Consider the following 11,238-nt stretch of genomic DNA (forward strand, 5'->3'; position numbering starts at 1 on the left):
TCAAAAACAATATACTCAGATCACAACATAATCGAGGTTCAGACATGTATGCACGGAGCCCCAGACCGACAAAATGAGATTAGTCACGAGGGAGCCTTCACCAAATTCAACTTCAATAACAAGAACATAAAGTGGGACCAAGTAAACCAAGTCCTAAACGATATAAGCTGGGAAGATAGACTAAGCAACACAGACCCCAACTTATGCCTAGAACAGATTAACTCGGTGGCACTCGATGTATGCTCAAGGCTTATTCCTTTAAGAAAGAGGAGGAGTAGATGTAAAATAGAATGAGACAGGCGCTCCCTTTACAGGCGACGGGAAAGAATAACAGAGCGGCTAAAAGAGACCAATATATCTGAAATGCGTAGGGAGACACTGGTCAGAGAAATAGTAAACATCGAACTTAAGCTAAAGAAATCTAAAAAAAAAAATACCACGGGTGGGGATAGAACCCGCGATCAGAGAGTCTCGAAACTCCAGACCGTCGCGTTAGCCATGGGTTCTTTCCCCGCCCGTGGTATGGTTTGTTTGCAATTGTGTCATTACGATTTCGTGAGTCAAGCTCAAGGAATCTTATAGGAGTCAGGAATCGAGGGAAGAACTAAAAGCCATAAATGAAATCGAAAGAAACCCAAAGGATTTCTTTTCTTATGACAGATCAAAGTCGACAGATCAAACAAGATGGGTCCTACACAGATGACATCAAGGAAATAAGTGAGCTACTCAAGTCCCAGTTTGACTCAGTTTTTAGCAAGCCGCTAACCAGACTGAGAGTCGAGGATCTAAATGAATTTTTCATGAGAGAGTCACAGAATTTGGTAAACACAAGCCTATCTGATGTTATCCCAACGCCAAATGACTTCGAACAGGCGATAAATGACAGGGCCCCAGGGCCAGACTCATGGAACTCCTTGTTCATCAAGAACTACAAGAAGTCCCTACCACGTGCTTTTACCATCCTATGGAGAGGGAGCATGGACACGGGGGTCGTCCCACAGTTACTAAAAACAACAGACATAGCCCTACTCCACAAAGGGGGCAGTAAAACAATAGCAAAGAACTACAGACCGATAGCACTAACATCCCATATCATAAAATCTTTGAAAGGGTCCTAAGAAGCAAGATCGCCACCCATCTAGAAACCCATCAATTACACAACCCAGGGCAACATGGGTTTAGAACAGGTCACTCCTGTCTGTCCCAACTACTGGATCACTACGACAAGGTCCTAAATGCACTAGAAGACAAAAAGAATGCAGATGTAATATATACAGACTTTGCAAAAGCCTTCGACAAGTGTGACCATGGCGTAATAGCGCACAAAATGCGTGCTAAAGGAGTTACAGGAAAAGTTGGTAGATGGATGTATAATTTCCTCACAAACAGAACACAAAGAGTAGTAGTCAACAGAAGAAAGTCTGAGGCGGCTACGGTGAAAAGCTCTGTTCCACAAGGCACAGTACTCGCTCCCATCTTGTTTCTCATCCTCATATCTGACATAAACAAGGATGTCAGCCACAGCACCGTGTCTTCCTTTGCAGATGACACTCGAATCTGCATGCCAGTGTCTTCCATTGCAGACACTGCAAGGCTTCAGGCGGACATCAATCATATCTTTCAATGGGCTGCAGAAAGCAATATGAAGTTCAACGATGAGAAATTTCAATTATTCCGATATGGTGAACACGAGGAAATTAAAACTTCATCAGAGTACAGAACAAATTCCGGCCACAAAATAGAGCGAAAAACAAACGTCAAAGACCTGGGAGTGATCATGTCGGAGGATCTCACCATCAAGGACCATAACATTGTATCAATCACATCTGCTAGAAAAATGACAGGATGGATAATGAGAACCTTCAAATCTACGGATGCAAAGCCCATGATGACACTCTTCAGGTCGCTTGTTCTATCTAGGCTGGAATATTGCTGCACACTAACAGCACCTTTCAAGGCAGGTGAAACTGCTGACCTAGCAAATGTACAGAGAACCTTCACGGCGCGCATAACGGAGATAAAACTCCTCAATTACTGGGAGCACTTAAAGTTCCTGAACCTGTACTCCCTGGAACGCAGGCAGGAGAGATACATGATTATATACACCTGGAAATTCCTAAAGGGACTATTACCGAACTTGCACACGAAAATCACTCACAACGGAAGCAAAAGACTCGGCAGTCGATGTGAAGGCTTACTCAGCCCTGTAACAACTTCAGACAGTATTACCAAGGTTGGCTCCTCCTCTGGAAAATTAATGAATAGAAAAAGAAATAATAACAAACATAAACACTTTATTATATAGAAAATATAAAATATAAAACACTTAAATATGAAATATTAATCCTACATTAAAGAAAATGAAAAATGAAAAATATAAATAACTGAATTCAACGCTAATATAAAACTTGAGTGTCTGGTGTTGGTGACACTGCTTGTTGAAATCGTAGCCGTTGCCGATGATGGGGGATGGGGGGGTGGTCGCAAGTGTTGGTTACAACCCACTGGCTAGTTCTTCACAGTATAGCCTTGACAGGAAAGCAGGTTCTTTACCGCTGCAATGATGAGGGGTTACGTCCTGCAATTTCATACAGGTGCACAGGTAATTAAATCCAAAAAGGGGAAGTCTCAGGACGTTAGTCCATCTCCATCAGTTCAACTCGTTGATTGGCAGGTGACCCTCTCTGTCATCCAAGCTGGAAAGATAGACAGGTTACCCACTGCTTAAGAAATCACTCTCCATGATAAGTAAATACCTAAAAGATGTGATTATTACAACAGTCAACTTAGAGCAAGACTGAAAGGATTAAGTTTATTATTGGTCAAAAGTGAAGCTTTCAACCAATAAATCCACTAGAATACAAGGCAGGCATGTACTTACAGTAGTGCTGGGTGCTGTGAGTCTAATGATTACTGTTTCGACCGGAGCCCCACACGTCACCTTTCGTGGGGGGGGGGAAGAAGGAGGGGAAGGAATAGCGAGAGCTAGACTGACCCTACCTTAACAAGTAGCCGGCAAGCAAACTATCACTTTCGGGGAGGGGGAAAAAAGGCGAGAATAGCGGGAGCTTGACTTACCCTACCTTAACAAGTAGCCGGCAATGAAACTATTGTTACTATACACTCCCTCGCTACTCCTATCTATTGAACTTTTCCCTCACAGGCGATGCAACATCCCCCCAATGAAAAGCAAGGGTGTCACTAGCACGTTAAAAGACAGTACAATTAGTGTCAGGGGCCCGAGACTGTTCAACTGCCTCCCACCATAAATGAGGGGATTACAAATACACCCCTGGACGACCAAACTAGTGGCTGCCAGAGCCATGAAACTTATGGAGGTCTTAAGTGATACCCCATCTCAACAGTGGTACCGAGCAGCGACTCAGGGAGAACACCCTCCATATGATAGAAGCTGGTCCAGAGCGCAGTGTACCGCCATCCATCGGCTTCGTTTGGGCTTTCCCACAGCCAAGATGATGGTAGACAAGGCTGAGGAGGAGATGTGCCAGTACTGTCAGCACGTTGTCCAGCGCCCCCTAACACACTATCTTCTGGAGTGCGAAGTTACTGAGACACTCCGCAGGCAACTAGGACTGATATTCCCTTCCGAAGAGGACGCAGAGATGACTGCGGCCACACTACTGTACCATGGAGTCAACGAACCAGACAAGCTATTTTACCCGTGATAACGACATTTCCTCCTCGCTAGTGTCAACAGTTAGGAGTACATATAGTGTTGTCGCTTATGGGATGCACCAGTTGAACTGATCAAAAGAGTGCTTGAGCAGCATACGTCCCATCATTGTAGAAACCTATCTCCCTCGGGAGCCAGAGACGGGTATCGCAAGATTGAGACCCGTGCCAGGACTACGGTCCTGGCGAACATTATACGCACATACACACCCCTGGCTGTCTTCAAGCAGGCATTGGATATGCACCTGAAGTCGGTACCTGACCAGCCGGGCTGTGGCTCGTACGTTGGAATGAGTGCAGCCAGCAGTAACAGCCTGGTTGATCAGGCTCTGATCCACCATGAGGCCTGGTCAAAGACCGGGCCGCGGGGGCGTTGACCCCCGGGACTCTCTCCAGGTAAACTCCAGGTCTCCAGATGTTGGTGGTGGTCACAACAAAACCATGGTGTGGTTGGTGGTCGCAACATACCCATGGTGTGGATAGTGCTCACAACATACCCATGATATGGGTGGTGGTCACCACATACCCAAGGTGTGGGTGGTAGTCATCCAGAAACCTATGGTGAGGGAGGTAGTCACCACATACTTATGGTGTGGGTGGTAGCCATCCAAAACCAATTGTGTGGGTGGTAGTCACCATATACCCATGATGTGGGAGGCAGTCACCCAATGGCCATGGTGTGGGTAGTAGTCACAACATACCCTTGGTGTGGGTGGAAATTACAGTCACATAATGGGCAGCAAAGTTTGGTAGCTAAAAAAATTAACAGTGGTAATGTACATATTTATATCTGGTTACCACTGAAGTGCCACACTGCACGAGAGGAAATTTTAAATATATTGACACATGTACTCAGTGGAGCGCAGGCGAGAAAGATACATCATAACCTTCACCTGGAAGATTCCGCAGGGACTGATCCCTTTATCTGCACACAGAAATCACTCCTTACAAAAGCAAACGACTTGGCAGCCGATGCAACATACTCCCAATGAAAAGTAGGGGGGCCATTACTACACTAAAATAAAACACAATAAGTGTCCGGGACACAAGACTGTTCAAGAGCCTCCCACCAGCCATAAGGGAAATTACCAATAGATCAATGATTGTCTTCAAGAGGGAGATGGACAGATATCTAAAGTCACTGCAGAATCAGCCGGGCTGTGGTTCGTAAGTTGGAGTAAGTGCGGCCAGCAGTAACAACCTCGTTGATAAGGCCCTGATCCACAGGAGGCCTGGTCATGAACTGGGCCGAGGGGGCGTTGGTCCCCGGAATACGGAATACCCTCCAGGTAGACTCCAGGTAGTGGAATAGGCCACTTCGTTAGACTTTTTTTATAATTATCCTATCTAATTTAAACATACATTTATGTTACTTCGTGTGATAATTATATTTATATGCACCTGTAGCTAAAAAAATTAGTAAACACAGACTGACCACCACGAGCAGAACCAGAAATAGGACACGTGAAAACTGAAGAATGCAAAGTTAGTAAGTTAATTTAGGCACAGGTACACATGAGTAAAATTATCATACGAGTGGAAATTACTTCGGAAAATCCAAAAAAGTCAATTGTTGTTACAACTGTTGTTCTACAACCTCACAAAGGTAGAGATCGTGGATCCCATTATAAGTCAACAAGCAGTCAGCACACAAGAAGTTGATGCGAATCCCAGAATTAAGACACAAAACGTGAAAGCTCAGCAAAATAACTTCAAGTAGATACTCGCACACTGTTATTGCTAAGGGAGTGTAGCTCAGTGGTAGAGCGTTCGCTTTGCATGTGAAAGGTCCCGGGTTCGATCCCCGGCACCTCCAGTCACGGGGATGTAGCTCAGATGGTAGAGCGCTCGCTTAGCATGCGAGAGGTACGGGGATCGATACCCTGCATCTCCAGATTTTATAAAAAGATTAAGTACTCAGGAGGCCGAGCATCAATTGAAAATGGTTTACTGAAGCTGTGCTAATTTTATATTATGTAAAATTTTAATTTTGCATCCAACAACCAACCTAAGAAAGGTCAAGGACCGGTCCGCGGGGGCGTTGACCCCCGGAACACCACCAGGTAGACTCCTCCAGGTAGGTTATCTAGCTAACAATTACCTTCAGTTAGCCGCTTTACCTGAGGAAAGTGATGCTGGCGAATCCTTAGGTGACACACACAACACTTAATAACTCTGCTTCTGTGACTGCAGAACAAGTCTTTATTTACCCAAATAAATGCTTGAAACGGGTAAAGTATCACACACTCAAGTTGGTAACGATGGATCACAGGAAGAAAATATTGTTTCTCAAACCTTAAGTGAAAATTCATGAGAACTCCATTTATTGCAATGATTGAACTGGGACACTATTGCTGATCGGATAATTTATTCCAAGGAAGCTGTTGAACGGCAAGTGAAAGAATGAACGGAAATAATCATTAGCTGAGGTCGTATTTCCAGAAGGTATTGGAAAATACCAAAACTGGAAAGTTCAAGTATGGGACTCCGATGCACGAACCATTCCACTTTAATAAACTGATTTTTTCTTTGGCAGGTGAGGATAATTGCGGAACAGGTGGAAATATTAATCTGTACACTGTAGAATACCTCCAGAAGAGCCTCAGAGTAAATGATAACGGTGGTAGACACACCAACAGTTTAGTTTAATATCTTCATCATGCAGCTTATGCCCATGTTGTGGGTGGTCACGACGTACCCATGGTGTGGGTGGTGGTGACAACATACCCATGGTGAGGGTGGTCCTCGCAACATACCCATGGTGTGGCAGGTGGTCACAACATACCCATTGTCTGGGTTGTAGCCACCCCATACCCATTGTGTGGGTAGTCACAACATACATATGGTGTGGTTGGTGGTCACAGCATACCCATAATGTCGATTGGGGTCATAACATACCCACGTTGTGGGTGGTGGTCACATTATACCCATTGTGTGGGTGGTAGTCAGCACATATCGATGGTGTGGGTTGTGCTCACACCATACCCATGGTGTGGGTGGTGGTCACAACACACCCACGGTGTGGGTGGTCACAACATAACCATAGTGTGGATAATCACAACATACCCATGGTGTGGGTGTTGGTCACAGCATACCCATGGTGTGGGTGGTAGTCACAACATACCCTTGGTGTGGGTGAAAATTTAAAGATTACAGAAACACATAATGGGCCGCAAATTTTGTTAACTAAAAAATGAAACTGGTAATGTACATATTTATATCTGGTTACCACTGAAGTGCCACACTACGCCAGAATAAATTTCAAATATGTTGACACACATGTACTCTGTGGAGCTCAGGCGAGTGAGATACATCATAATCTTCACCTGCAATGTTCTGGATTGAATGATCCCTTTATTTGCACACAGAAATCACTCCCTACGAAAGCAAACGACTTGGCAGGCGTTGCAACATATCCCCAGTGCAAAGTAGGGGCGCCATTAGTACACTAAGAGAAAACATAGTAAGTGTCCTGGGCCCAAAACTGTTCAACAGCCTCCTACCAGCAATAAAAGGACTTAGGAATAGATCCCTGAATGTCTTCAAGAGGGAGATAGATAGATACCTAAAGTCACTGCCGGATCAGCCAGGCTTTGGTTCGGAAGTTGGAGTGAGTGCGGCCAGCAGTAACAACGTCGTTGAAAAGACCCTGATCCACAGGAGGCCTGGTCATCAACCGGTCCGCGGGGGCGTTGGTCCCCGGAATACGGAATACCCTCCAGGTAGACTCCAGGTAGTGGAATAAGTCACTTTGACTTTTTTTTTAATTATCCTAGCTAATTTACACATATGTTACTACATGTGATAATTATACTCCTATGAACCTGTACTTAAAAAACTTAGTAAACATAGACTGACCACCACGAGCAGAAGCAGAACTAGGACACTGAGTGCAAAGTGAATAAGAGAATTTAGGCACAAATACTCATGAGCAAAATTATCATACTAGTGCAAATTACTCCGGAAAATCCCAAAAAGTCAATTGTTGTTACTGAAGCTTAAGACTATAGTTCAACAACCTCACAGAGGTAGAGATCGTGGATCACATTATAAGTCAACAAGCAGTCAGCACACAAGAAGTTGATGCGAATCTCAGTACTAAAGCAGCCAGCAGCAACAGCCTGGTTGATCAGGCTCTGATCCACCAGGAGGCCTGGTTACAGACCGGGCCGCGGGGGCGTTGACCCCCGGAACTCTCTCCAGGTAAACTGCAGATAATCGCACACTGTTATTGCTAAGGGAGTGTAGCTCAGTGGTAGAGCGTTGGCTTTGCATGTGAAAGGTCCCGGGTTCGATCCCCAGCACTTCCAGTCACGGGGATGTAGCTTAGATACTACAGCGCTCTCTTAGCATGCGAGACGTACGGGGATCGATACCCAGCTTTGCCAGATTTTATAAAAAACATTGAACACTCAGTAGGCCGAGCATCAATTGAAAATGGCATACTGAACCTATGTTAATTTTATATTAAGTAAAATTTTAATTTTGCACCAAACAACCAACCTAGGAAAGATCAAGGACTGGGCCGCAGGGGCGTTGACCCCCGGAACACGCTCAGGTAGACTCCTGCAGGTAGTTCATCTAGCTAAAAATTCCCTTTAATTAGCCGCTTTACTAGATGATAGTGTTGCTGGCGAATCCTTATTTCACCCACACAACACTTAAGATAATAACTCTGCTTCTGTGATTGCAGAACAAATCTTTATTTACCCAAATAAATGCTTGAAACAGGTTAAGAATCTCAAACTCAAGTTGGTATTGATGAACCACTGGAAGAAAATATTGTTTCTCAAAGATTAAGTAAAAATTCAAGCATAGCATTTATTGCTATGATTGAATTGGGACACTATTGCTGAGCAGATAACTTATTCCGAGGAAGCTGTTGAACGGCTAATGATAGAATGAAAGGAAATAATCATGAATTAGCGGTCATTTTTACACAGGTTATTAGAAGGTACGATAACCTGCATGTTCAAGTACGGGACTCCGATGTTCGCACGATTCCAGTTCATTAAGCTGATTTTTTTTCTTTGTGGAATAGGTGGAAATACTGATCTGTACATTGAAGAATACGTCCAAAGAGTCTCAGAGTAAATGATAAAGGTGGCAGAGACACCAAGTATAGTTTAATACCTACATTATGCACCATATACCCATGGTGTGGGTGCTGATCACAACATACCCATGGTGTGGGTGCTGATCACAACATACCCATGGTGTGGGTGGTGGTCACAACATACTTATGGTGTGGGTGGTGGTAACAACACACCCATGGTGTGGGTGGCAGTCACACCATACTATTGGTTAGGGTGGTAGTCACACCATACCCATGGTGTGAGTGGAAGTCCCACTATACCCACAATGTGGGTGGTAGTCGCAGCATACCCATGGTGTGGGTGGTAGTCACATCATACACATGGTGTGAGTGGTAGTCACACCATACCCATGGTGTGGGTGGTGGTCACAACATTCCCATGGTGTGGGTGGTTGTCACAACATACCCATTGTGTGGGTGGTAGTCACACCATACGCAAGGTGTTAGTGGTGGTCACAACATACCCTATGCGTGAGTGATAGTCACACCATACCCAAGGTGTTGGTGGTGGTCACAACATACCCATCGCGTGGGTGGTGCTCAAAACATACCCATAGTGTGGGTGGTAGTCACAACATACCCATGGTGTGGGTGGAAATTTAAAGATTACAGAGGCGCATAATGGAACGCAAAGTTTTGAGAGCGAGAAAACTTACAATAGTAATGAACATATTAATATCTGGTTACCAGTGAAGTGCCACACTACTCCCAAGGAAATATTTGATATGTTGACACATACAGGAGACACAGAAAACTAAACAAAGGGACATCAGTGGAAATAAATCTGACTTTCTTTGGGTTATCCTAGCTAATTTACACATATGTTGCTAAGAATGATAATTATTTTTATATGTACCACCTAAACAACATAGACTGACCAGCAAGAGGAAACCAGATCCAGGACACGTGACAATTGAATGCAAAATCAGTTTATTTAGGCTCAGGTACACATAAGTACAGTTATCATACATAGTGTAAATTACGTAGGATAACCCAAAAAAAAGTCAAAGTGTCTTATTTCCATTAGTGTCCTGGAAGAGTAAGACTACAGTTCTACAACCTCACAGAGGTAGACATCGTGGATCACATTATAAATCAACACAACAGTCAGCACACAAGAAGTTGATGCGAATCCCAGAATTAACCCTTTAGAGAGCACTGTTATTGCTAAGGGAGTGTAGTTCAGAGGTAAAGCGTTCGCTGTGCATGCGAAAGGTCGCGCGTTCGATCCCCGGCACTTCCAGTCACGGGGATGTAGCTCAGATGGTAGAGCGCTCGCTTAGCATGCGAGAGGTACGGGGATCGATACCCCGCATCTCCATAATTTACAAAAATATTAAGGACTCAGGACGCCTATCAATTGAAAATGGTTTACTTAAGATATGCTAATTTATAATAAGTAGAATTTTAATTTTGCAACAGAACTACCCAAACAACCAACCTACCCAGCTAAAAAAGTTCCTTTAGTTCACCACTTTACTTGAGAAAAGTGATACTGACGAATCCTCAGGTGACACATACAACACTTAAGATAATAATTCTGCTAATGTGACTCCAAAACAAGCTTTATTTACCCATATATATTTAAAACAGGTTAAATACCACACTTCCAAGTAAAGACTTGAAACAACTTGAATGAATGAATATGGACTCACAGGTAATGACTGCAAGTGGCGAGGGGGAAGTGGGCATACTTCGAAGAATAGATGGTGAGAGGGATGTCTTGAGTCGAAGAGAGAAGAGTCAGGACTAAACACAACTGCTAAGCCGGGAGAAACACTGACGAAGACGAAGTAGAAGGCACACGAACTCTGCAGGTGCTGACTGCATCTCTCTTGATGGAAGAAATTGAGACTTGCTGGCGATAGGTGTCTGAAGGCGGCAAGGGAGGAGCTCATCATTGATTAGTCAGTTCATGGAGTTGGGGTTCACTTCGAATTATGTCGTTGTTTTGCCATAACTTCATTCTTGTTGATTACAGCTCCTTTCACAATGCGTTTGAATCGTTGGGTCGGGATGATAATGAAACGTGTTAACAGGGGTTGATTGCAGGGAATCTCAGAGTTACCTTGAATATGCTTTAATATAGATGCAAGTGTATTGATACGAGCTGCTTTGAGTGATCGATGGTAAACATGACTGCCTTGTTGGTAAGGTGACTCTGTAGTTCAGATAACAGCATATCTTGAGCATAGTGAGCTGTGGTGTAGAAAGTGATTCCATTCCATGGATAAAAATAATCAACTTCATCAGCTTGAATTGTATCATGTCGAGAGTCATAAGATGGTGTTGTTGGCATATGTTTAACTCTCATGGCATGTGGTAATGAAGGTGGAGGTGTAGATTCAATGTTGGCTTCAGTGGACGAATAGGAAGTTGTTGCTGGTGGCAAGGTCACTGATTGGATGGTTTCAGTGGGAAGTGATGGAGGTAGAGGCTTCTCATTGGTT

At 44.0% G+C, this 11,238-nt stretch overlaps 4 non-coding genes across 4 annotated transcripts; all 4 read left to right on the forward strand.

The window, feature by feature from the left end:
- The first annotated feature begins 5,437 nt into the window (after positions 1 to 5,437).
- TRNAA-UGC (transfer RNA alanine (anticodon UGC)) lies at positions 5,438 to 5,509 on the forward strand. The gene has a single exon. It is a non-coding gene; the product is annotated as a tRNA-Ala (tRNA).
- A 5-nt stretch (positions 5,510 to 5,514) lies between these two features.
- Positions 5,515 to 5,587, forward strand: TRNAA-AGC (transfer RNA alanine (anticodon AGC)). The gene has a single exon. It is a non-coding gene; the product is annotated as a tRNA-Ala (tRNA).
- A 2,344-nt stretch (positions 5,588 to 7,931) lies between these two features.
- TRNAA-UGC (transfer RNA alanine (anticodon UGC)) lies at positions 7,932 to 8,003 on the forward strand. The gene has a single exon. It is a non-coding gene; the product is annotated as a tRNA-Ala (tRNA).
- A 2,033-nt stretch (positions 8,004 to 10,036) lies between these two features.
- TRNAA-AGC (transfer RNA alanine (anticodon AGC)) lies at positions 10,037 to 10,109 on the forward strand. The gene has a single exon. It is a non-coding gene; the product is annotated as a tRNA-Ala (tRNA).
- The last annotated feature ends 1,129 nt before the right edge of the window (positions 10,110 to 11,238 follow it).

The sequence above is a fragment of the Cherax quadricarinatus genome, chromosome 23 (genome assembly GCF_038502225.1).
Source record: "Cherax quadricarinatus isolate ZL_2023a chromosome 23, ASM3850222v1, whole genome shotgun sequence".
NCBI lineage: Eukaryota > Metazoa > Arthropoda > Malacostraca > Decapoda > Parastacidae > Cherax > Cherax quadricarinatus.